This window comes from Mesoplodon bidens (assembly GCF_964165515.1).
Source record: "Mesoplodon bidens genome assembly, chromosome: 4".
Lineage (NCBI taxonomy): Eukaryota > Metazoa > Chordata > Mammalia > Artiodactyla > Ziphiidae > Mesoplodon > Mesoplodon bidens.
In genome coordinates this window covers 49,447,063-49,471,307 of record NC_138160.1, presented here as the reverse complement: position 1 = coordinate 49,471,307, position 24,245 = coordinate 49,447,063, and the positions used below count along the sequence as shown (strand labels likewise).

The window sequence follows — 24,245 nt, the reverse complement described above, 5'->3', positions numbered from 1 at the left end:
ATATGTGCAATCTAAAATATGACACAAATGACCCTATCTATGAAACAGAAACAAAATCAGGGACATAGAGAATAGACTGGTGGTTGCCAAGGGGGAGGGGGGTGGGAGAGAGTAGGAGTGGGAGTTTGGGATTGGCAGATGCAAATTGGTATATATAGGATGGATAAACAACAAGGTCCTACCATATAGCACAGGGAACTATATTCAATATACTGTGATGAACCATAATGGAAAAGGATATGAAAAAGAATGTATATATGTATAACTGAGTCACTTTGCTGTATAGCAGTAATTAACAGAACATTGTAATACAACTATACTTTAATAAAAATAAATTAACAAAAGATTTTATTCCATAGGAACAGAATATGAATATGACTAAGAAAAGCTTACCATTTGGAAAAATAATTGAAACTCCTTAAAGTCTAATGTCCTAAAGGGGAGGGGAACTCTACAACAGAAATAAAATTGTCAGCTTTTAATAATCAGCTGCATATTCACGGCACTTTGTCACGTGCAAAGCATTTTTTAACAGTCACTACGCATTTACTCATTCATTTACTTATTCTTTCAATACCAGAATCACATTATGACTTTTGTGGGCCCCAGGTACTTTTGCCTTCTTGGGCCCCTTCCTCCATTAAAAAAAAAAATTAAAATTAAAATAACTTAGTAGATTTTTGTGGGCCCAAAAAACTTCTTTTCTTTTTTTTCTGATATGAGAAAAAATTAAAACACCTTTCCTACTCTGACAACTTGGGTTTTTTTCTGATTTTAAGAATAACTGAAACATTTTCATGGGCCCTGGGCATGGTGCCTACTGTGCCTCCATAAATCAGCCTGCACCAAGAGTGGGTTGGGGGTTAGAAATGCAGATGGGACTTCCCTGGTGGTGCAGTGGTTAAGAATCCGCCTGCCAATGCAGCATGAGACACGGGTTCGAGCCCTGGTCCAGGAAGATCCCACATGCCACGGAGCAACTAAGCCCGTGTGCCACAACTACTGAGCCCACGTGCGGCAACTACGGAAGCCCGTGTGCCTAGAGCCCGTGCTCTGCAACAAGAGAAGCCACCGCAATGAGAAGCCCACGCACCGCAACCAAGAGTAGTCCCCGCTCACTGCAACTAGAGAAAGCCCGCACACAGCAACGAAGACCCAACGCAGGCAAAAAGTTAATAAATTAATAAATAAATAAATTTATTAAAAAAAAAAAAGAAATGCAGATGAACACACGTGGCTCCCGCCCCCTCAGGAGCTCAACAGCCTCAGGGAAGCAGACCAGCACACATGCCATGATGCTGCTGCTGCTCTGTAGTCCCAATGCAACTGAGGGCTGGCAGCTGTCCCACAAGAGCATACAGGGGCCAGCATCTAACTCGTAGGACAGCAGGAAGATGGGTTTCTGGAGGAGGCATTGTTTGAATGACTCTTTAACCAGCATTTTTCAGCAATTTGTGTTTGAGGCCCAGGTTCAAATTTTAGAATTTCTGGCAGGCCACTTGAAAAATTGAGAAGTGAACATTAGGCCAAAGAAGCAAGTTTCAGGGAACTGAAGAAACCTGCTATTAATCTCAGTATATGGAGCTATACACAATTTTATATTCTGATCAATACATAAGATTTATCTTTGTTGCAAGCATGGGGACATACATCTACCTCTGTGTCAGAAGACAGTGTCAAGCTGACTAGCTGCTGTGGCACTGGATGAAGGGGACACGTCGGGCTGGGAGGAGGGGTGGGAGGCTCAGGGTATCTAGCTGGTTCCACAGGGAGACCACAGTTCAATGGGGCATGAAAAACCTTTCCCTCCCGATCCTATAAAAGACCACAGTGGAGGCAGAAAATATTTCTTCTCGGTGCTGAAGAACAACCAAATGATAACATTTAGCCTCATCTATGGGAAAAAAATATTTTAGACATTGATCAAAATTTGGCAACATAGTTAGTTGCAAGGCATTCAAGATACACGAGCTGCCAAGCTCCAGTAGTTAAATCTACCAATCTCAGGATAATAAGAGCAAACACTTAGGATGTCCCAAGAACCACTGTGAGAGCTTTATATTTGCTTTTAATCTTCATAACAAATCTACTATGTGAGTATTATTATTATCCCCATTTTAAAAATGAGGAAAGTAAGACATGGAAACTTCAGGTGACCTGCCTTCGTGAGGGGCAGAGCTGAGATTCGAACACAGGCTCTGAGGCTTGTTCTCTCGGTCACTGCGCTTCGCCATCTGGGGATGCCTCTGGCACACCATCCACTGTCTCGTGTCTGAACACTGCTGCTTCTGCTCAGCCTCACATAGGACCAGCTTGACTGCCCCTCGCCGTAGGCCTCTGACCTGGCACCGCAGAGTGTAGTGGGGACCCACTCAACCCCACGGGAGCAACACAGAAGGGCTTCGAGGACTTACCACTCTGACCAGTGGCCGACGGGGAATAACAATGGCTCAATCCCAAGACAGATTTCACACGACTTCGCAGTCCCACAGGGTCCAGCAACTGGTAGCAGAGTCAGGGTTGCCAGAGACAACATAGAATGCCCAGTTCGCTTTGAATTTCAGATCAATTACAAAGAATTTTTTCCTAGAAGTATGTCCCAAATATTGCATGGTACATACTTCTAGTAAAAAAAATTCTTTATTTATTGGAAATTCGAAGTTCACTCTGTGTTTTATTATTTTATTTTTTTGCAAAAAAGTGACACCCCTAAGCAGTAGCCACGCTGGTGACGCATGCTCTTACAGGCCTGCTTCCTTCCCTGCCTGGCTCCCCCGTCTCTCAACCAGCTCCCTGGGGTCACAGGCACAAAAAAGAACTTGCATGGGAGCTTTTGTCACAGCCCCAGCTTTCTGGAAAACCAGACTATGACCCAACTGGGCAAGGATTTTGCCAGACAGTGAGGTAGCCATAATGCTCACAGCCATCCTGTGAGACAGGCATTGCTATCATCACACTCAAATTACAAATAAGGAAACTGAGGCTCAGGGAGATCCATCCGTTGGCCAGGACCCCCTCAGCTGCTCTAGCTCCACCAGTTTCTTACTAGAAAGTGCATTCCAGGCCATTCTTGAGAGACACTGAAGCATTACTGGAATGAGCATTAATTGGTTCAGATAATCATTGATTCACTTAATAATTACCCCTATTTGTTGAAAGAAACACTCTTGTCCTCGCATAAAGGAATATAGTGACATATGCACTGAGAGAATTCGTCTCTTAGCAGCTGTAACAGCAAGAGGCCCAATTTCCCCTGTTTTACTCTAGTTGGAATGATCACAGTTAAAGCATGAAGTTTTCAACCTCAGTTCTTCACAAATAAAACCAGCAGCACATTATTTTTTCTATATATAACTAAATATAATGTATTCATTCTAAAAGTTATGACTGATTACAAAGAGACAAATTCAGAGGGACTTCCCTGGTGGTGCAGTGGATCAGACTCCACACTCCCAGTGCAGGGCCCAGGTTCAATCCCTGGTCAGGGAACTAGATCCCACATGCATGCTGCAACTAAGGGTTTGCGTGCCACAACTAAGGAGCCCACCTGCCACAACTAAGATCCAGTGCAACCAAATAAATAAATAAATGAGACAAATTCAGAAAGCCTCGAAATTATACTTGCCTTTGACCTGCACTGGAAAGTTGGTTTCCTTCCCGTAAATTATCTGTTGGGACAATTAGAGAAAAAAAAGCAAACATTAAAGAAAACCTGGGCCAAAGCACTTGTGCCCAGTGGGTTTACACAGGAGTGAAACCACCTTGCAAACTTTCAAAAAACAAAACCAAACCTTGCCAGCATATAAGCCTAAAATGAGAAAGAAGGTGCTCTTTTCTACATAAACCTTATGAAATGAAACCTTTTGTTCCTCTTTGTCTGCTGGATCTTCATTACGAAGGAAGGAAACTTGTAGATGCGAGAAAACCTTCCTCCAAGGTGCTGCTGGAGGGGCTCATGGAATCAGCCGCCTCTGCAGCTCCATCCAGTGAGGCTTTTTCTCACGGCAGCCAGGGAAGCAGATGGAGCGCATGGCTGGCTCTGGTTACCTATGGCTGCCAGCCTAGTCCCCTGGGCATTCCAAGGCCCCACCTTCCACCTGGCCCATGACCTCTGACCTTGGCCCTGTGGCCAACACAGGAATGGGGGAGGCAGGGGGGTGTAGGTCTCAGGCTGTCTGGGCCCAGGCCACAGATGAAAGAGTCAGTTGTTTCCACTCTTCATGCTCACTTGTGAGGTCCTGGGAGCTGCAGAACTGGTATTTCTCCATATCCCAGCTGCTCACATGGCCGTGTAGACAAGCTGTAACTCTAGCTGAACGTGTGCATGTGTGTCGCACGGGAGGTGGCATCCTGGCTTCCAGTCCCAGCTCTGCCGCTGACTTGCTCTGGGGCTTCAGTGAGCCCCTCCGCCTCTCAGGAGCCTCAGTTTTCTCATCTGTGAAACAGGACAGTTGGATCCCTGCAGGTGCTGGGGCAGGGGGCTGCTGAGGAGGCAGATCGAAGCCATCTCCTGTAATCCTCCTCGCCACGTCCACAGAATCAATGAAAAATATTCCACTTTTATCTGTCTTCCATTGTGTACTTTCATTGAAGATTTTCTTTGAAAAAAGGTTTCTGTTGCTTCTAAAAACCAGTAGAGTAGGCGGTCTCTAAGTGACCTTCCAAACTTATGATTCTATAATTCCATGATCCCAAAACAGAAGTTCGGACTTGGCCTTTTTAAAGGGTTGCATGGTACTTGGGAGAGTGAGAAAATTATGAGATACGTGATGATATGTTTCTGATCCTGAAGATCCTCTTATGCAGCCTCCCCTTGGGGACATATAAAGTTTCCAGGGCCCAAGCCCCCTCCTTTGTTCACACCGGATAAAGGCTCACATGTTAATTATTTAGCCACTGGTGCCAACTGGAACACAGTCTTATAATGAAACTGCCTTGAAAATACTTCCGTGTGTGACATAAGGCTCTGGCAATTTGAACATATCTTTTCTTCTTTCATATCAGCAGTTGTTTTATGGACTGGGCTTAGACGGCTTAGACAAAGGGCACTGGATTGGTGAATTATTCATATAATCTGCATTTCCTGGCCGCTATGGATAATTGACAGGTGTCACATCACCTTTTGCAAATGTCCCACAATTAGAGACTGTATATCAGTGTTTGACTTCCATGTAATCCTCCCTTTCTAAGCTAGTTTCATATTTTATTTACAGCTTGGTGGCGTTTTTGACTTGGCTGCCTATTTCTCTCACTTTCGATTTCAAGCCTTTTGCTCCACTTAATATAACCAGGAACATTTAAATAATGACTCCCTCTCAGGTTGCTAAAGGCAGTCACTCATTGTGGCTGTGTTTTATTCATTCAGCCATTACGCTAGTCAATTTCTTGATGTAGGATGAAATGCAGCTGTAAGGAAAGCATGATATAAATCTGTTTTTATGACTTGTTTGGTTCACAGGGAAAAAAACTAAAAGCAAATCTTCCCAGGGCCTGACACAAGTTGTAAACTGTGGAGGAAGTTAGCTGGTTAAAGAATGTGACTTACTTAATAGGAGCAATGGAACATTTCAGATCTCCACCGGAGTGGGAAGGTTTCTGGCATTAGGAATAAAGCCAGGGTGAGTTCTCTTTGGGCCCAGTGAGAAAAGTTAGGGAAGAAAATAAACCTGGAATTGATAGCCCTGAAGACTAATGTGAGAACATAGCCATAAATTAAACACTTTGAGCAAATAGAACCTTTGGAATCCTGCAGTCCTACTTTTCCACTTGACCCAACTGGAAACTGAGGCCTAAGGCACGCAAGGGCTTGCCCACCATCCCAGCACCAGTTAGTGGAAAAGCTAAAAGCTGGGTCAGCTGATTCCTGCTCCGGCACTTTTACTGCTCTGCAATGCAACAGATCATTCTTGTTACCCCTCCAGTATCCAGTCACCTCTTCTACGGCCATTGCTTGCTGTTCCTTGGGAGAATTCACCCTTCCTCATGCTTAGTTGTGTGCACTGTGTGAAATTATTTCATGCTGACTCTCAGCAGGAGCATGATTGACTAAGCCCATCAGTGAATCCATTTTCCCAAATGGGTACTTCAGGAATGGCCATGTGACCTAAATCAGACAGTGATTGCCAGCACTTGTGTAGGTGCTGTTGGAAGAGATTTTCTGTCCCAGTAGAGGGGGTTGGATTAGGCTGTGAGGGCTGCAGCTGCTGCAGATATTTTGCTATCCACATGGAAGAGACTGGAGCCACAGGGAGTAGGTGGGGGAAAATGTATCATGTGATACCTGAGGGTGAAATCTGTGATACAAAAACACCGAGCAGAGAGATCAAACCTTGGTTAAGTAAACCTATCATTTATCTTCTAAACTAGGACAACTTTGAGAATGAAACAGGACAAGAAAAATGCTGAACCAGACCGGATGCATAAACAGGACTAGCCTGGGCAAAGAGGGACACATGGTCATATGCTCTATGATGGCATCATCTGAGCCACTGGATTAAGCTAGCTGAATTAAGCTGGCACTCTCTTTAGGCCTTTTTAGTCTAGGTGACAGTGAACTCTCGTCACTGTTGAGGCCAGTTTGAGTTAAGTGTTTTGTAACTTGCATGTAATAGTTTTAACTGAAATAAATATGTTGCTGCTTGTGCTTTCTAAAATCTTGTCCTATTTCATATCTTAAGCTTGTAGTTAAACGTGCTCATTATATGCTGTACTTTTAATAAATGTTAAAACTTTATATTTAACCTTTTACTTCAAATAATTAAAACGATCACTTATAGAACGTTTACATTTACAGAGAACTTCTAAGTTAATTGTCTTACAATACCCCTGTGAAATAGGTATCGCCCAAGGTTTGGAGAAGTTAAAAAATTTACCCAGGTCCACAGGGCTGATGTGGCAGATATGCAGTGGTGACTTTCTGTGGTGGCGGGAAAAATCCTACAATCCTACACTGAATTTTATTGTTTTCCAGTTTCTGTAGTGTAAGTATTCCAGTGATGGCCAATTTCCAGGCATCAACCTGACCTCACTGAGCTTGGAGCTGGGAAGAGCTGCACTGGCTCTCAGGGGCCAGATCCAGTGCCCCACTGCATGGAACGTGCATCCAAGACTTCCGACTCCATTTCCAAATTCATCCTTTTTCTGTTCTAGATGTTTGGTGTGAGGTAGTCAGCTCTGAATTGTGCTCCTTTTTTTGTGTGTGTGTGGTACACGGGCCTCTCACTTCTGCGGCCTCTCCCGCGGCGGAGCACAGGCTCCGGATGCGCAGGCTCAGCGGCCATGGCTCACGGGCCCAGCCACTCCACGGCATGTGGGATCTTCCCGGACCGGGGCACGAACCTGTGTCCCCCGCATCGGCAGGCGGACTCTCAACCACTGCGCCACCAAGGAAGCCCTGAATTGTGCTCCTTTAACAATGGCAGATGGGCCCCAGGGCTTCAAGCCTTCAAAAGATATTTCCCCAGAGCAGAACTGCAACGAGCAACTCAGTTCAGACCTTGTGTTTCCCGAGCCTGTCTCCACTGACACCCTCAGCAGGAACCACCTCTGGGTCTTCAGCATTTTCTCTGCTCCTCACTTGAATGAAGCTACTTCCCCGCCCCTCTCTTCCCCTGCTCTGCTTCTGCTCCTCCTACAGCTGGTGTAAGAGACTCGTCTGGGCCCTCTGCTCTGGCTCCTGGGCCACTGTGTTGAATCGTAGCAGTAATATAGAAAGGTACTGTTTCCCTTCTCCCCAGAGTGAGAAGCCAAGGCCTTGGCCTAGGATCCTGTGGGCTGGGTTAGCAACAGCAACTGCCTATGCTACTCCGGTCACTGCTGTCAGTCCTAAGCCCTCACAGCGAAGGGGACACTCACAAACCCCATTCACATTCATGACCTCATTTGAAGGTAGTGACTGGATCGTGTGCTAACTGCTTTGCTTCAGCAGAGAGGAGAGAGCTTGGAGAAGAGCTGAGTCATGTGAAAACCCTGGTGGCAGCCACCTAATTTCCAGTCCTGGGGCTTAAGTGAAACTAGCCAGGCTTTACAGGGCTTGCCTTACAAGCTCAAACCTATTGGTCACAAACAAATGCCACAGTAACCTTAATTGTCAAAAATCCCGGAGTCATTGAACTGCATGGTAGAAGTAATTTTGCATGACATCCACAGTATGTAAAAACTGAGAAGAGGAAGGTCTTCTGGTAACGTTTCAACCCAAATATTTATGGATCACTTTTTCATTGTGACTGCTATTTCCTCCCTGTGAGTTAGGTAGGGGGGCAGCCATGATGACACCATGCCATTAACAACGGCTAATTCTACCATGGTCAGTGCTCAATTGTCCACTCTCAGAAGGATAATTTAAAAAATCATTTAGGGTTGATTTGGGGATGGATTTTTGTACTTATGCTTGAACATGGGCATGTCAGAGCATCTGAGCATTCCCTTAGAACAACTTAATGAAGCAAGTTTATGAAGAATGGGGAAGCTGCCCTCTCTCACCAGGCTGCCCTCCTGCAATGGCACCTCCTGGGGGAACAAAGGGTCCTTTTCCAGAATGATTCAAATACAGAAGGAGGTTTGCACCTCCTTTAGCTTTTCCTACAGAAGAAGGAATGGTGACTGTGCTTCATATTGCTTTTCCACATGTGAAGCGAATAGCGATGAAGTGAATCAACCAAAACATATTTGTGTGTGTCAGGGTGAATGTGTTCATGCAAGATGTGTGGAGCATAAAGTCATAGTAAAGGCCATGGTCCCTGTTTCATTTCAAAGCTTGTGCTTTTTGACCTGCTAAATAGCAGGAAGCAATCCACTGCAGATTATAATAAAGAGTTACGTTGGAATCGATGGCTAAGGCTGTAAAAGTTCAGAAGAACTGGAGATCAGAGAAGAATTTGGAAAGGAGAGGAAACTGAAGCTGGGCCTTGAGAGCTGAACAGGAAGAGGAGGACATTCCAGCTCAGCAGAATGAGTGTTATGTGAGACACATGGAGGCATGAATGTCTGGCCAGAGGGGCGTTTCTATGCATGATTACCATTAAGCAGCTAGGGTTCTCCCATAGCAAGCGAGTTATTTACAAAGCAAGCTTCTTGATAGAAGAGGCATTAACAGTTCATAAAGTGAAGAATAAGCAGACCCTGCCATGAAACATAATATGGCAAATCCAGTCACCATTAAGTGGGAATCAACCATAGCCAACATGTATCAGACAATGATGACTCAGAATGATACTTCTTAGAACATCCAGCATCCATGCATATTCAGACTGAAAAGTCCTTCTGGTATTTTCAGCTGATGACCAGATTGGATTAGGCACACTGACTTGATTTGCTATATAGTCAATGCTGTCATTAAGATGACCCCCCAAGAAACTAGCCATTGATAAATTCATCAATTATTTAAAGTTACAAACTCTATGTGGTAGATATTCTAGGCCCAAAGAACGTAAAAGTAATGAAAATGAATAGCATTACATACTTCTAGGGGCTTAAATGTCTGCATACTTCTGAAAGCTTGACTTGACTCTGATAAATAAAGGACGATATTGAGCTTGGTGAATCTGTTGTAGCAGATCCCCCATGGGAATCGACATTTCCACCATGCTGATCACTAGTCTTCCCTTGTAGGTGGTGGAATGACCAAAAGTTCTGGATCTCTCTATAGCACAGTATGTCAGTTTGACAATGTTTAAAATTTAAGAAGTTTCAGCTTCCTCACATATGGAAACAGGCTGATATGCCCCTCCCATACCGATAAATAGGCCCCTCATAGGGAACTGAACCTTAGAAAAGGAAGCAACTCACCCAAGAAACACACTGAGTGGAGCCTGGGGGCATGTCTCAGGGAGAAGTAGAGTCAAAAAGTCAGATATTCTATCCAAACTAACTGGAAAAAGAGGAGAAAACCCCAGTATACGCAAATATCAGAGAGTGGGGCCTCGTGACAGATGAGTTCTACTATCTGTGAGAAAATTAAGCAAGCTATCAGAGGAAGTTTGGGAATCTCCTTCCATAAATATTTAGGAATTTTTAACACAGTATTTATTTGGAGACAAGAAAATGGGATGAGTCCTTTCTGTTTGGTTTCTATTAAACTTCTGCTCCCAAATATCTTTCCATGAGACAACAATTTTTAAATCTTATTGGAAAAATCCCAAAGTGGTCAAGTAAAAACTTTATAATTGAGAGAAAACAGGAAGAAAAGAAAATGCTTTGACACATGCTGAAAATCTTGGCTGCATACAACAAAGTGTCTATCGTGTTTCCTTGGAAAAAATGGGAGGTTTACCAGGAAAATGTGTCTGGACAGGAAGTAGATGTGGGAGCCTCCAGGAGGAGGAGCATCTCTGTCTGCTGGGCCACGCTGACTTGCCCTCTTCTCTCTCCTGACCAGTTTGACTTCATTGGAGCTTCTGCTCCTTCGAAACTAGCTTGCACATGGCTTCATGGCCTCCCAGGCCCCTCTCTAAACAAGACCCTTCAGTTCCATCTTCCTCATACTAACTAGCACATTCGTGCTGCACTTTAAATTCTTGAGAGACTGAATCTGATTGGCCCAGTTCACCTGTTGGTGCCAGGGATAAAGGTTACATTATAGGCCATTGTCTGGCCAGTGCAATGGTTGCCCTTAGGTCAGATTCCCGCCACTGGTCCAATTCCTTGGAGCAAACGAGGGGAGGGGGGTAAAAGGATGCGGTCAGGGCATTTCTCAACAGAAAGGGCTGGTCATGAGCATGCTCTGATTGCTGTCTTTGTTAAAATGTAGTGGTAACTGGCTCTTCTTCAAGACTAGCGAAAGTGCTCTTAAACTGCAGCTTGAGGGCATGTTTTATTATTTTATCTATTCAGTCATTTATTCATTCCAATCTATCTCCTATCATAAAAGGTTTGAGGTGACTTACAGAATCTATATACAAGTATCAAATGGTTGAGAAATGTAGGCAAATTCTTATTTTCCTAAGAATAAGACAATTAAAAGCCGGGGCAAAATTATCACCGCAGAGTACATAACGTTCAAAGTTAGGAAATTGCTAAAGATGGGCCTTGAGGACTTCCCTGGTGGCGCAGTGGTTAAGAATCCGCCTGCCAACGCAGGAGACACAGGTTCGAGCCCTGGTCCGGGAAGATCCCACATGTCACGGAGCAACTAAGCCCGTGCTCCACAACTACTGAGCCTGTGCTCTAGACCCCCACGAGCCACAACTACTGAGTCCATGTGCCACAACTACTGAGGTCCGCACACTCTAGGGCCCGCAACAAGAGAAGCCACCACAACGAGAAGCTTGCGCACCGCAACGAAGAGCAGCCCCCCCTCGCCGCAACTAGAGAAAGCCCACGCGCAGCAAGAAAGACCCAATGCAGCCAAAAATAAATAAATAAATTTATTTAAAAAAAAAAAAAAGATAGGCCTTGAATTTGTTTCGAAACCTGAGACCTGCCAAACTTAACAGCAAGTGGCTAAATACAAGGGAAAACTCCTGGCAGAAAGTGTCATTTGTGTTCTAACAGGTTACTAGCCAAGCCGCCTGTGGAAGCCTGTCCCTCCAAAGAGACATTCTCTTCTTTTTTTGATAACTTATGGGCCACCTCAATGGGGAAGGAGACTGCTACATTATGTCTCAAGGCTTCTTCTGGTCCTCAATTCATAACAATGGTTGTGATTTCACTGAGCAAGCAAGAAAACAAATAATTAAGAAGGAAAGATTTTATGTAGATAAAACCCAACCTCCAACACAACTTCATTCCACTAAAGCCTTAGGCCCCAGCCCCCAGCAAAATTGGAGACATAGTTTGAAAGCTGAAAAGGCAGATCATAAAATCCTTATTTCTTTTTTATTGTGCATTGTAAGGCAAGAAATACACAGGAAGCCTGGCTCAGTGATTTTTCTGCTCTCCGCTTTTTTTGCCTGTAGCATTTCTGACATCCTCAGATCTTCGGAGGCTCTTTATTTACTTTATTTTTCTTCTTTTGATTATAGAATAGCAAAAAGTCCTAGAAAGCTTGGTCCTGGTGCATGACGATGGAAGAGCTCTTTCCTGGAGTACCAGGTCTGCCATGCTGGTTGAGACGCACTGTGGGAGCTCTGGAAAGCAAAATGGGATGTTCCCTCTCAGACAGGAACTGGGAATCATTCTATTTAAAAGGACAGCTGTCATTTAATATTCATTGAGCAGCCACCATATTCTAAGTGCCATATGAAGCATATATGTACCTGAAGTTTGAAAAGAGGAGACTAATTTTTTATGGAAACCAGTTACAACTGATACTTGATTTTGGAAAGGGGTAGAAGGAATTCTTGGTGCTTCAATTTTTGCTGAGAAAAATGTCACATGGATTGCCAAGATGGTGATCCTGAAAAACCATTTGCAATATTCAATTAACAATAATTAAGGCACTCAGTGGGAAGCTCCTTAGTGACTTGCTTAATAGCAAAAATTGGTACTTGGAATTCCCGGTGGATGAGCGAAAAGATAATAAGTACCCCAAATATAAAGACAATCGAAATGAAACCCATAATGACCAAATTATATTACGCAAATAGACACACAAGTTGAATTAGGAATATTTAAGTTTTTGACGAGAAATATTAAAAAGTGATATAACATTTTAGCCATTAATTGATCATCTAATCTAGTTTAGTTCTGTGAAGGGAGCTGGTTTATAAAGCTTCAAGTTTTACATATGTTGATAAGGGACCACAGTCTATTATAACAACCTCATATTTCTAGGAGCTGGTAAAGTCTAATTTTCTGTTAATACAGTTAATAATGAACTATAATTGATTCTATTACCAATAGTCTTAAAAAGACAGCTAGTCATTTAGTCCATCTTTTCATGATCACATACTCACAAAATATTAAAGCTAATTTGATTTACTATATTCAACTTTAATAATTTTAAACTATTCTCCACCAAATAATTTTCTATGGTATTAAACAGATTCGTTTCTTCTCCTTTATAGTTTTTTCTCACATACTCTCTTACTATAACTCACTTCTCCATCAATTTCCCCTCCTTCATATATTTGAAATTGTACAATCAATTTCAATAATCCTCCAATATCCAATTAAGGTGTAAGTCAAGGGCTGCCTGTATATGCTTGAATGCAGTAAATCCAAAGCATGGGAGACTTGTTAGGTTTCACTAATCCAATCTCCCCATTCATATGTGTATATTTAAGTCTAAAAACCTAACCCGGTCTGATCTCTGGCAAGGAAAAAACAATCAGTGCATTCACCATTAATCATGTCAGCATTGGAAAAGTTCTCTTCCAAAGCCTCTGCACTACTCCTTTGTATGTCCAAACCTCTGTTAAGCTCAGTAAAATCTCTGCTTTTTAAAACTTTATGTTTGAATAAAACCCGCATATTTATTATCAGAGAGCTAAGTCAGTCAATCCTTTCATATAAAAACAACTCTAGGGCTTCCCTGGTGGCGCAGTGGTTGAGTCCGCCTGCCGATGCAGGGGACACGGGTTCGTGCCCCGGTCTGGGAAGATCCCACATGCTGTGGAGCGGCTGGGCCCGTGAGCCATGGCCGCTGAGCCTGCGCGTCCGGAGCCTGTGCTCCACAACGGGAGAGGCCACAGCAGTGAGAGGCCCGCGTACCGCAAAAAAAAAAAAAAAAAAAACAACTCTAAGGAAGTCATAAATCATGTCTATCATGCAGATGTAAACATATATATTTGTGTATACATATAGAAACATATGTGTATATATATAAAATGTTTTTAAAAGCTTGATCATACTTTTCTTCATATGTTGTAAATATGTTTATTCCAGTTAATAGATATAAATTTAACAGTTTAATGACTGCCTAATAGTATGGATATAGTTTACTTCATTTGATTATTCCTCTATTGTTCAACATTTAGGATCTTCTGGTTTACTTGTACATACATCCTTATATACTTACTTCATTGTTTTCTTGGGATGAATTTCTTCAGGTCAAATGTTTAAGCCTTCAAATATATATTGACAATTTGTCCTCCAGAAAGGTAGTTTCATTTTGCATTGCCATGGACAGTGTATGAACATGTCAAATCACCAACGTCCTGGACAACTCTGATTTTTCCTTATCTGATAGATGAAAAGAGATATCTGGCTGCCATTTTTATTCTGTGGTTACTAGTAAGGAAGAAAATGCTTTCGTATGCTAAATAGTCATTTCTTCTTTTGTAAATTCCCAAATCATGTTCTTTGTCCACTTCTACATAGTAAGAATACTGCCCCATTGTTAGTAACATCTACAGTCTTGCAAATGCTTTTCCCAGTCTGTATTTGTCTTTTAAATTTGTTCACAGTATTTTTTTCTATTTTTGCATGCTTGTTTTTAAAAAAATAAATACTCTTAGAAGCAGTTTTTAACAACAACAAAAAATAAATCCATTTGGGAGACACAGAAATGTTGTCAACTTTTAAAAAGTTTTCAAATGGCTGTAATTCTCAGTATGGACCTTGGAATTTGGAAGCTCTCTTGCAGTTCTTTCATTCATTGAGTGTCTCTGTGTGAAAAGCACTAAGCTAGCCATTGCGGGGGGGTGGGGTACTAGGATGTTTACACCTGATCCCTGTCCTCAGATCTAGACAAAGGAACAAACAAAACAACAACTACACATGGTTGAAAATGAGTGAACATAAGAGGATAGGATAGTATTACAGTAGCTTTGGAATGCAGCATTTGAAAAAAATGGTTGTTCAGTGGAACTTGTGGGAAGATGTGTGGTTGTTGGTGAGCCAGTTGGTTTGCTTCAGTGGCACGACTGGTTTAACTTGGGGAATTAGACAAATGTGCCACCCTCAATTACATCCTGTGTTGCCTTTAGGGTATATATCTATTCTGATCCAGTAATGAACTCTCATTTGAAGCAGAGTACAGACTTGATCCTACTAATCCTGGCCATCAGGATATTTTCTGTACTCAAATAAAAGCAAGGACCTGATCTAACACACTCTACTAGGAAGAATGTCTGCTGACCTCTAAGACTTCCATCAAAATCATAGTTTGCCAAGGTGTAAGCTGACCGCATCCTTTAGAGGCATGTGGATCAGCCAGCTGGCAAGCCTTGGCCACCACTCTCCCCAGGCAATCAGCCAACAACCCAGCACTCCCAGCAAGATTCATTCCCACTGCAACATTTGTTTAATTTTATTTTTTGAGGCATTCTGTTAATTGGGACCTTTTGCAAAGTCTTTCAGGCGCTTTGAAGTGCCCATTCTCCCATCAATTTCTGGTGAAAATTGATAGTCCTGTCACACGTGTCTTCAGCAAGAAATCTGTACAAAGACTGAAGTTGATTCTTTTTTCTTTACCTAACTCAGTGCAGCAGAAATGAGGCAGAGGAACTGTCAGTCATTTCTAAGGATGACAATTTTCACTGCTTAACAATCTTAAATATAAAATTCCAGCTATTTGATGATATGCCTGTGTACGGCCCATCCCCCAGATCCAATGATAAGTGTCGAACAGCAGGTTTAGGGCCCTTTGCTTAGGCATGATAATTTAGGGAAATAGTTAGCTCATCAAAATTGGCTGGGTGCCCTGTTTTCATATTATCCAGACAGAAGTCACTGAACCACAACTTTGCTGCTTAGAAATAGGCACCAAAAGAGAGGGAGTGCGGGAACTATGAAGAGTTAGCCAGTTACCGTATTCAGTCATGAAGTGTACTTTACACTCAAGGATAAACTGATACATGTTAAATTATGCTTGAAGAAATGTCTGGAAGAGCACTCAGGAGAGCTGCTGGCTGAACTCTGGTCTTCCCCAGCCAGGTGACCTTTAGCAAGACCCAGGACTCTTTGAAGCAGAGGTTCTTCACATGTGAAAGAGAGTCCAAATAGATGACTTCGAAGTTCCAGAGCTTCACGTTTTGAGAACTTGATTGAAAAGCCACATTAATCATTTCTATGTTCAGGTACACCCTACTTTTATAAAGTCACTTTTTAAAACTGTAAACTCATAATTCATTAAGTAATTACTCTCTTAAGTCTACATAGGTGATTCAGCAGAGTGTACCCTCTGACTCATCTTAAGAAGTTCGCGTGCTCAAAATGGGTACCTGAAGTCAGAGTAGAAATCCCCCCCAGATAAGATCACAGAGGCCCAGAGTACTATGGGGATTGGAAACCCAGACGTGATCCTTTCCAGCTCTTCTGTTTTGAGACTGACTCTATGATATTTGTTTGGAGATTGCAAGCTGGGTTTCATGGAACAATTGGCATTTAATGAGAACCTTGAATGAATAGTGAGATTTCCAAAGAGAAGGATGAAATGGAGGAAATTCTAGGCAGAGAGAACAGAATAAACACAGATGCAGACCCAAGAAATTTTGGACAATATTTAAAGAATTCCTGAACTCAAACACCTAGAGACAACAAATCCAATTTGTCTGCAATCCAGGTTAAGGTATTAATTTATCTTTTCCACAAATATTGATTGAACATCCATGCCTGGTGTGGTAGGACAGCTAAAGATGTCTCTGGAAGTTCAAATATAGGGTTAAACTAGGTTTCTAAATAATAAAAGAAATATATGCATATTTTGCACAAAATATGGAAGACAGAGGAGGAAAAAGAGCTAAAGTAAAAATCACCCACCTTATTTAAGTTTATAGACTTTGAAGGTAATATCTCACCTAGTACACAGAATCAAACATATAAATTTGGATGAATACAGAAGCAATCACTGATTAGCTCAAAGCAACATTTAAATTGATCTTTTCAGTGAAAAGGCGTTAGAAAAAGCAATCTAAAGAACACCTGTTTAGACGCACAAGAATCAACAATTACGTTCTTCAGGGAATGAGGAGTTTTCAGCTGCCTTCACTCCAAGGAGAGGCAATAGAGCTTAGCATTTTTATTACCATAATCCAGAACATTTAAGGGGGCCAGAGGAAAATATTCACACCCACCTTTTTTTTTTGCAGTACGCGGGCCTCTCACTGTTGTGGCCTCTCCCATTGTGGAGCACAGGCTCCGGACGCGCAGGCTCAGCGGCCTTGGCCCATGGGCCCAGCCGCTCCGCGGCATGTGGGATCTTCCCAGACCGGGGCACAAACCCGTGTCCACTGCATCGGCAGGCGGACTCTCAACCACTGCACCACCAGGGAAGCCCCACACGCCCACCTCTTAATCTTGAACAGGAGGCAAGTTCCTTAAGGTACTCACTTAATTAGCATGGGCTGGGGCTGAGGGAGGGGACACCCTAGGATTCTTCACTTGACAATTTCCCTTTAAGAAATATGGGCTCTACACTTTAGAGTAAAAGAAAAACTAACTTCAGTCTCAACCATGTGACCTGAGAAGACCTAGACAGTGAATCTGATTGGTGCAGAGGGGGAAGAGGGAGAGTTGATGCCTCCACATGGCCTCTAGTCTAGAATGGCTGGCGCTTCCGCCGGGTGTCAGTTTGAAGCCACTAAAGCTGGCACCGCACAACTCCAGGGAATGGGAACGTCATTCGCAGAGCCTGTGATGGGAATGTCAAGTGGGAAATCTTGGTTTCACTCCTGCTGCCCCCTCCTCAGATGGCTTCCTAATAATATTCAATAGGAATAACAATAATAGCTAGCATCCACTGAGTGCTTACTATGTGCCAGATGCCATGCATTTGATGTGCAAAATCCCATTGATTCCCAAGAGCAGGTAATATTAATATCCCAATTTTGTAGATAGTAGAGTGAGCATACAGTAAATTTATTATCCCACCTGGGGCACTTTTGAGAGAGAAAAGAGGTGCTATTACTAACGACACTGGGACAATAGGTGTAAACCAAGACTGACTCAAGTGAACCAGAGAACGTGGTCCCCCTATAGATAAGGGGGCTTAGGTGCAGAATCAGGATCAAGGGTACTTTGTAATGTCAGTCTCAAAATGTTTCTACGGAACAGCTTTCATCTTTGTGCCAGGCCTTCCTGAGCTTTAAATATTTTTATCTATCAAATGGACTTAATGAAACAATTTCATACAGTTATATAAGGATGTAATCAGAGCAAAGCACCTACAAGGTGTGTAGGAGCTCAAAGTGCTAGTCACTTAATCAACCTCAGTTACCTTCTCCAAACTCCCTCTAGAATCCAGGCCTCTTTGGGACCTCAGGCAAGCCCCTTTACTTCTCTGGCGCTCAGTTGCCTCATTCATACAAGAATGGGGGTGGAGGGCTTCCCTGGTGGCGCAGTGTTTGAGAGTCCACCTGCCGATGCAGGGGACACGGGTTCGTGCCCCAGTCCGCGAAGATCCCACATGCCGCGGAGCGGCTGCGCCCGTGAGCCATGGCCGCTGAGCCTGCGCGTCCGGAGCCTGTGCTCCGCAACGGGAGAGGCCATAACAGTGAGAGGCCCGCAAAAAAAAAAAAAAAAAAAAAAAGAATGGGGGTGGATTAAAGGCAAAACATTCCTTTTAACTTTGACCTTCTTTCTCCTCTGGTTCCTCTGGAGTTCATCTTTGTTCAGTCACAGCAGCAGGAGGAATGCCCCTCTCCTCTGCTTTTAGTTCAGAGAAGGGGTTCCTTTGGTTTATGCCTACTTTCATTCTCTAGTGCTTTCTGTAGGAGGTTTAAAATGGTGGCTGAGGGAAGACTTTCTCTCCCGCATTCTCTTCTTTCCATAGATTGCCCCTCAATTTGGTACAGAAATGCCAGGGAGCAGCTGATGAGCTGGACAAGGAATCCCATTTGGATCTGGTCAGGTGGAAGTTTTTCCTCTGCAGTGTATCCCCTTGTCCTTTCTTGTGACCACCAAATGTCTGTACTAGGAAAGATATGTCACAAATTGCATTCAGAGGTCACACAGTTATGCTAATGCAAGGGCCATTTTTCCTAAGAATAAATGTTGGAATTGAACTGAGAATTAAACACCTTAATGAATCAAAGGCAGTGGGAGGTGAGAAAAGTACACAGGGCTTGTGGTAGGAGATGGTTCCTTGTGCAAATCCTCAAGACAATGCGGCCTCCAGCACAGGCAAGGCCACCCGGGTGTGCCTTCTTCTTTCCTCCCCCCCTCTCCCTCCCTCCCTCCTTCCTTATTTCAAAGATGTCAGTTGAGCACCTCCATGTTATACTCAGGAACCATGCTACGCTCGAGGGTTGGAATAAATGGAAATCAGACATGGTCTCTGCCTTCATAGAGCTTCCACTGTAGCAGTGAGAGAGATGTAATCTAATAACCACACGAAAACGTGTCAGATTAGGCCTCTGAGAAGTACCATGGAGGAGAAATACAGGGTTCCATGGAGAGGTTTGACCTAGTTAGAGAGGCTGGGCAAGGTCTCGAGGAAGTGATGGGGCTCCAGCCGAGACGGGAAGGATGAGTTGGCATTCCGGGCAGAGGAAGTAGCTTGTGTAAAAGCCCTGAGGTGAGAGGAAGCTCAGAGGGTTTGAAGAACCGAAAGAAGGTCAGAGTGTCTGGAGCCCTGAGAACCAGGGGAGAGGGTGCAGGATGGGACTGGAGAAGGAGATGGGGACCAGACCACGCCCAGCCCCGGAAGCCCCTGTAAGCATTCAGGCTTTTCCTCAAAGCCACAGAGAACTTGTGCAAGTGTTCTCAGCAGGAAGGTGAAGGATCAAAGTTTATTTGAAAATGATTACTCCAGGAAAATGAATTCAAAGGTGGCAAGAAAGGAAGTGAGGAAATAATAAGGAGTAATGGGAGTTAATGTTTATGGAAACATGAAACCATGGGCCAAGTATTGTTCTAGGAACTTATTCACATTATCTCTTCTAATCCTCATACAGACCTAGAGGCTATCATCCCCTCTTTTCACAGAAGAGGAGGTTGAGACACAGAGCAACTGGACCAACGTTGGTTGGCAAGTGCTGAAACCAGGCCGTGACCCAGGTGGTCCATCTGTTGAGTCCACTGTTTGATCACTACAGCACAGAGGCTCCTTCCTGCCCGTAGGCCAGGTGGAAGACGGAGTAGGGGTTGCACCAGGCTGGTGTCTGTGGACAGACCCTGGAGCTATTAAGTGGTAAGAATTGACAAGATTCAGACCAGAATTTGGGGGGGGGGGCTGGAGGGAGTCTCAGTTCTGTGTGGGTAAGAAGGTGAGAGGGGATGCAGCTCCGGGTCTAGAGATCCTGCGAGGTGCCAGGCTGGAGATGGAGAGCATGATTTGGTTGAGGGTACTTCTTTACAGCTCTGGATCTAAGGAAAAGAAAACAGCTTTGATACTTCACTGTGAGCATTCATTATGTTTTCTTGCTTTCTCTTCCTCTTACTGGGAATTCCATGAGATTTGCTAAGAACTAACGACTTTAGGTCTCTTCTTTTAAAAACTAGGCAGATGCCATTTCTCTTCCTGCTTTATTTATTTATTCGACTTGATGTTTAATTCTTTTAGTTTCTAAAAATTTTGCTTTCACTCCGACTGCACTCCTAGAAATTCTGTCTGAAGATTACTTGGATTCACATGCTCATTGATTTTATCCCCCGCTTCTCAGAATTAGAGAAAAATAGACATGTTTTCTAGCTTCCATACATTTTCTTCTGCCAACAACTGACATTCTTAATTCTGACACTGGTCAGCCCTGAGCCTTGGAGTGTATACATAGCTTTATTTCAACAATGCACTTCAGGTATCTACATGTTACAATTTCTTAGACAATACAAACCGTACTTGTCTATAGCTGCCACTAAAGTACATTTTATTTTAATTAATTAATTTATTTATTTTTGGCCACGTTGGGTCTTTGTTGCTGCAGATGGGCTTTCTCTAGTTGCGGTGAGCAGGGGCTACTCTTTGTTGCCATGCACAGGCTTCTCATTGCGGTGGCTTCTCTTGTTGCAGAGCAAGGGCTCTAGGTGCACGGGCTTCAGTAGTTGTGGCACACGGGCTCAGTAGTTGTGGCTCACGGGCTCTAGAGCACAGGCTCAGTAGTTGTGGCACATGGGCTTAGTGGCTCTGCAGCATGAGGGATCTTCCCGGGCCAGGGCTCGGACCGGTGTCCCCTGCATTGGCAGGCGGATTCTTAACCACTGCACAACCAGGGAAGTCCCTAAAGTACATTTTAAAATACACAGTCGGGGCTTCCCTGGTGGCGCAGTGGTTGAGAGTCCACCTGCCGATGCAGGGGACGCGGGTTTGTGCCCCGGTCCAGGAGGATCCCACATGCCGCAGAGCGGCTGGGCCCGTGAGCCATGGCCGCTGAGCCTGCGTGTCCAGAGCCTGTGCTCCGCAACGGGAAAGGCCACAGCAGTGAGAGGCCCGCGTACCGCAAAAAAAAATAATAATAATAATAAATAAATAAATAAATAAAATAAAATACACAGTTACTGGGCTTCTCTGGTGGCTCAGTGGTTGAGAGTCCGCCTGCCGATGCAGGGGACACAGGTTCGTGCCCCAGTCCGGGAAGATCCCACATGCCGCAGAGCAGCTAGGCCCGTGAGCCACGGCCGCTGAACCTGCGCATCCGGAGCCTATGCTCCGCAAAGGGAGAGGCCACAACAGTGAGAGGCCCACGTACTGCAAAAAAAAAAAAAAAAAAAAAAAAAAAAAAACACAGTTACTTTAGTCTTGCCTCCAGGATAATTTTTGGACAATTTCCTAAAGAACAATCTTTTCACAGATTTCTGGTTCAAACCACTAGACTACAAAGGCCAATTTGGCAAAGTTGTTCTCTCTCTCTCTCTCTCTCTCTCTCACACACACACACACACAGTTTTAAAAAGGAAGATGAAGTCATGTACTATTGCAAAATTTCTATAAATTCTAAAATATATCACCAGAGGGACAGTTCTAACAAATTAGTCAGAATTGTAATTTTAACTCTGTAAGGTACTTCTGGCTAAGCTGTTTGCCCCTAAGGATTCCACAAAAGCAGCCAGACTCCATTTACGCTTCTTTGTTAAAATGCATTGTGAGATGAGCGTTGGTGGTGCCTTCATTAATTCCTGCAATGATCATTTGGCACGTACTATGTGCCAAAGGCTGTGGCAGGGGGCAGAGTGATGTTCTAGGAGGGCATAAACTCCATCTTAAATTCCAATCTTGGGCTTCTCTGGTGGCGCAGTGGTTAAGAATCCGCCTGCCAATGCAGGGCACACGGGTTCGAGCCCTGGTACAGGAAGATCCCACATGCTGCGGAGCAACTAAGCCCATGCGCCACAACTACTGAGCCTGCACTCTAGAGCCCGCGAGCCACAACTGCTGAAGCCCACGCACCTAGAGCCCATGCTCCGCAACAAGAGAAGCCACCGCAATGAGAAGACCGCACAAAGAAGAGTAGCCCCCGCTCACTGCAACTAGAGAAAGCAAAGACCCAACGCAGCCAAAAAAAAAAATTAAAATAAGTTTATAAAAAAAAATTTCAATCTTGTGGAGGAATCAGTACTAAATAAACAATTACATTACAGAGTTTCTAAGCTGAGACCTGAAGGATGAGTAGAAGTTATCAAGGAGACAAGAAGAAAAGAGACCTCCAGTTAGAGGGAGCCACATATTCAAAAGACTCAGAGTGAGCAAGAACAGGGTATGCAAAAACTGCAAGAAGTTCAGTAGGGCTGGATCTGAGAATGCAGGGGGGTGGCTGGTGAATGAGGCGTAGTGAATGGTCATGAAAAGTCTTGTAACCATGTCAAGGAATTTGGAATTTATCCTGAGGGTAGGGGTTGCCCATTAAAAGGGTTATAGCAGGGAGTGTGGAGAATTGATTGAGGTGAAGCTGTTGTAATGATACAGAGAAAACGATGGCCTGAACTAGGACAGTAGCAGAGGGGGCAGGTTCATAGGGTAACTGGAAGGTTGGCTATGGGAAATCAGGGCAGGGGGAAGGTGACAGACAGGATGACTCTCAGGTTTTGGGTTTGGCCAACCAGATGGATGACAGAGCTGTCCACTGAGAGAGAGAACACTGGAGGGGAGACAGGTCTCAGCATGCTGAGGTTGAGGTACCTGTGGGACACCCAAAGTAGATGACCAGTATATAGTTAGTTCTTTAGTTAGTTAGTTAATTAGTTGAGGGGTCTAGACTAAAGATATAGACATGGTAACTGAAGCTAGCTGAACGAATAGATGAGTGTGCTCAAGAAGAGCTGTAGGTGCCCAAGAAGAGATGTCCAGTGATTTTAGCAACATGGTGGTCATGTGATTTTGAAGGGGCAAGTTCGCGGGGGGCACGGGGTGGGGTGGTTGGTGGTGAAGGCAGAAGCCAGGTTGCAGAGTGAGCACGGGGAAAGGAACAGTGTAGACAACTCTCTCAAGAAGTTTAACCATAGAAGGGAAAAGAGAAGCAGGGGTGACTGCTTGCTTGGCAGTGGTTTAAGATTTAGGGGACTCTGGTGAATTTAAACATCAATGATAAAAACTTGGGAGGGAGAGAGGGGCTGAGCGTTCAGCAAAAAGAGGCTTGGTCTTGGGGAAGGCTGGGGAGGACATCCAGGGACTGGGAAAGGAATAGAAAATGTGAAGGAGTTTGAAGATGTTCTCACTGAGGTTTTTATTTCTGTTACTGGAGGGCAAGATAATCGGTTAAGCATGAGAGGGAAGTTTGCAGGATTAAAAGGGTAGAAGAGAATGGAGGTTTTCTTTAAAAAAAATAAAAATGAGTATTTTTTAAATTAAAAAAGAAACACATGCCATGATTTTGAAAAATCCAAGAGTATACAGTGAAATGTAAGTCTGTGCTGTACCCCAGCAGCCCAGCCCTCCAGCCCTTCTTTCTGGAGGCAACCCCAGGGACCTGTCTCTTGAACCTCCTTTCAGAGATATTCCATGCCCTGTTCTGAGCCACATTTTTTCACTTAACATATTATCTTGAAGATGGTTCCACATCAGCACAAAAAAATCCACCCCATTATGAAATATACTTTCTTTAACCAGTTCTTGTACATACTTCTTAGCTCACAGTGGGAAGCGTGTGTAGGGACAGAATTGCCCTCTAAAGATTTACGGGTCAACCTGAGTGGCCATGAGGTGCCCAGATGAAACATCATTTCTGGCTATCTCTGAGCATATTTCCAGATGAGGTGAGCATTTGAATCTGTGGACTCAGTAAAGTAGATCTTGTTCCCCAATGCAGGTGGGCTTCATCTAATCCACTGAAGGCCAGAATAGAACAGGAGAAAGGAAGAATTCATCCATTTTTTCTTGCCTTATTGCCTGACTTGAGATATCTCATCTCATATTCTTCTGCTCTGGGACTGAGATTTATACCATCAGCTCCCTTGGTTTTCAGGCCTTCAGATTCGTACTCAATTACACCACTGGCTTTCCTGGGCCTCCAGCTTGCACACAGCAGATCATGGAACTGCTCAGTCTCCATAAT

At 43.8% G+C, this 24,245-nt stretch overlaps 1 long non-coding RNA gene across 1 annotated transcript in view; it reads right to left on the bottom strand.

Moving 5' to 3' along the window:
• Positions 1 to 19,531: 19,531 nt before the first annotated feature.
• LOC308616898 overlaps positions 19,532 to 24,245 on the bottom strand; it is a 104,812-nt gene continuing 100,098 nt past the window's right edge. Inside the window, exon 3 of the long non-coding RNA XR_014015769.1 lies at positions 19,532 to 20,127. This is a non-coding gene — a long non-coding RNA (uncharacterized lncRNA). The remainder of the gene's footprint in view (positions 20,128 to 24,245) is intronic.